A 3,631-nucleotide genomic window follows, 5' to 3' on the forward strand; every position below is an offset into this window, starting at 1 on the left:
GGCAGACTGTTATAAATAGTGAAGAAGAATATCCTATTGATGACGTAAGTCTCTGTTATTGGTATCTGTTGTGTTTATTAAATTTGTGGAAAAGCGCTACGAACTTATGCACCAACCTAAGCTCCTGAAAATCCCGCGCTCAGTCCGGAACCGCGCGACTGCTACGGTCGCAGGTTCGAGTCCTGCCTCGGGCATGGATGTGTGTGATGTCCTTGGGTTAGTTAGGTTTAAGTAGTTCTAAGTTCTAGGGGACTGATGACCACAGATGTTTAGTCCCATAGTGCTCGGAGCCATTTTTTTTTTTTTTTGAAAATCCCGCTAGGAAGATTCTTAAAAAAAAAAAAACTCTCAGCCGATTCCACACTAGGCACATATTTGCATTTATATCACCAACTGCTCACTGGCGGACGCATGTGTACTGGAATGTTTTTCTTCTACACTGATTGACAAAAAAAAGATGAGGCACTGAGAAGGGACGGGAAGGAGACGAAATACACTTCACGGTTTGAAAGGGCAAGTCATGTAATTTCTGTTATCAAAAATCAAGTCAAATTTATAAAGAACATAGCAATAAGAAAGCACCTATCAGGATGACGTTCCACCCCCTCTGTCGTGGACGCAAGCACCGATTCGGTTTGGAAGTGTGCCGTAAATCCGATGGATTCTCTCATAAGACAAGCAGCTCCACAACGCTTGACACTAGTGCTGGAACAGAGTTGACGTCCATATCTACATCCTCGTGTACGCGATTACTCTGCAGTTCACAGTTACGTGCCTGGTACAGCGTTCATCGAACGGCTTTCGAGCTATTTCTCTACCGTTCCACTCCCGAACAGCGCACAGGAGAAACGAACACTTAAATTTTTTCGTGAGAGGTCTGATTTATTTTATTATACTGTTCATTTTCCCGTTCGTAGGTGGGCGCCAAAAAAGAATGTTCATACTGTGAGCAGAAAGCTGGGTCAACTGGTACAAATGGCTCTGAGCACTATGGGACTTAACTTCTAAGGTCATCAGTCCCCTAGAACTTAGAACTACTTAAACCTAACTAAGCTAAGGACATCACACACATCCATGCCCGAGGCAGGATTCGAACCTGCGACCGTAGTGATCACGTGGTTGCAGACTGTAGCACCTAGAACCGCTCGGCCACCCCGGCCGGCAGAAAGCTGGTGACTGAAATTTAAAGAGAAGATACTGCAGCAACGAAAAACGTCTTTGTTTTAATGATTGCCACCCCAATTAGGTATCAGATCCGTGGCACTCTCTTCCGTTTTTCGGGATAATACATACAAGCTGATATTCTCTGAACTTTTTCCGATGTCCTCCACCGATCCTGTCTGATACGGACCTCACACTACAGAGCAATACTCCAGCAGAGGGCTGGCAAGCGTAGTGTAAGCAGTCTCTTTAGTAAACCTGTTGCATGTTCTATATGTTCTGCCAATAAATCGCAGCCTTTGGTTTCCTTTTCACACATCAATATATATGTGGTCTTTCCAATTTAATTTATTCGTAATTATAATCACTAAGTATTTAGTTGAATTGACAGTCTTCAGATTTTCGTCATTTATTGTGTAACTGAAATTTCGCGAACTCCTATTAATACTCATGTGTAGGACTTCATACATTTCATTTCTTAGAGTCAAGTGACGCTCTCCGCACCAATGAGATACCATATTTAAATAGTTATTCAATCTGTTTTGATCGTCTGATGACTTTACAAGACGGTAATTTACAGGATCAACTGCGAACAGTCTAAGTATGCTGCTCAGATTGTCTCCTAAAATGTTTTTGTTGATCAGAAACAGCAAAGGACCTTTAAGACTTCATTGGGAGCGCCATGTGGTACTTCTGTTTTACTCGATAACTTTGAGTCAGTTACTACGAACTTTCTCACAGGAAATCACGAATACAGTCGCGCAACTGAGACGATACATCACAGACATGCAATTTAATTAACAGTCGCTTGTCAGGAACGGTTTCAAAAGCCTTCGGGGAATCTAAAATATGGAAACAATCTGATGTCCCCTGTCGATAGCGCTCATTACTTCGTGCAAATAAAGAGTTATTTGTATTTTACAAGAACAATATTTTTGAACCCGAGTTTGCTATTTGTCAATAAATCATCTGCTACGAGTTGAGTCAAAATGTTCGAGCACAGTATATGTTCCAAAATCCTACAGCAAATCGACATTAACGATATGGTAAGTAATTCAACAGATCTATTTCCTATTGGTATGACTTGTGAAAATTTCCAGTCATCTGGTACGGGTCTTACGAAGAGCGAGCGGTTCTACATTAACGATATGGTAAGTAATTCAGCAGACCTATTTCCTATTGGTATGACTTGTGAAACTTTCCAGTCATCTGGTACGGGTCTTACGAAGAGCGAGCGGTTCTACATGATTGCTAAGTGTGGAGCTTGGCACAAGAGTACCCCATTACGCAGACCACTCACAGAGACACGTAACACGCGAGAAGTTCATTGTCCTGTTGCAAAATGGTGCCACGGTACTTTCGCTTGAGAGGTAGCACATGAGGAAGCAGGATGTCCGTCACATACCATTTTGCTGTCCGATTTCCGTCATCCGTGACCTGAAGTCATTCCTGACGCTCTCCATACCATGATGCCTGGTGTAACATCGCCGGAAGTCTCCAAAACAGGAGAAGAATAGGACCTCTGCCAACCTCGCCGTCAAATTTCCCGACATGTTCATCCTGGGGCAGTGCACAATCGCGACTCTCGCTGAACACAGACGCCATTCATTAGCAGTCCATGCTTCCCCGACAAGGCACCACTCCAAACGCAGTCTCCTGTGTTATAGTTTCAGCAACAACTACGCATCAGATTTCAAGTCCCTCGTTCACCTGCTGTTAGTCTCCGACCAATGGTGCGAGATGTCGCAGAAGATTGGAGAGAGTCAATTACTTGTTCCAGCGTAGCAGGTGCAGATGTGAAGGGGTTACAATGTACTTGGTGCACAATTTGGCGATCCTCCTTTGTGGTGGTCAGGCAGGAACCTTGACAACGAGTATGCCAGCCCTCGAGGTCCCACGCAGTCCAACATCGGGCCACTGTCACATCCGAGTACCGCAGGTATTTTTGGATATTGCGCAATTCGACCAGCCGGCCAAATTGAGACCCAGAATGAGGCCCCTTTCAGGGCCTGTCAGGAGCTGACAACGCTCTCTACGTCCTTCACATTGATGAATCAACTTCTGACGATGTTCACGAGCTTATACATCCTGCCACCCCTACTAACAGCTCTAAACACGAACAGTAGTAATGCACTGTGACGGCCTGTCTACCTGCCCATAGAGAACTGCATCTCCGTTCACATACTCGCTGTTGGAGTATACGTGTAAGAAATTAAATTGATATTTTACCATTCCTTCTGGGTACTGCATATGTATTATCAGACTTGTATACTCTCAACTGCGTCGCTATTAAATACGTCACAGTACTATGACATGTCCAATATCTTTGTGTAAGTGATTCATACTAGTAATACGAGGGTCACTCCAAAAGAAATGCACACTATTTTTGTAAAAATACAGTTTTGATTCTGCATGTGTGAAAGTTTTACAGTGTGTGGATACATCCTTCCCGCTTGTTTTCAAACTTAGT

Source organism: Schistocerca serialis, chromosome 5 (genome assembly GCF_023864345.2).
Source record: "Schistocerca serialis cubense isolate TAMUIC-IGC-003099 chromosome 5, iqSchSeri2.2, whole genome shotgun sequence".
Lineage (NCBI taxonomy): Eukaryota > Metazoa > Arthropoda > Insecta > Orthoptera > Acrididae > Schistocerca > Schistocerca serialis.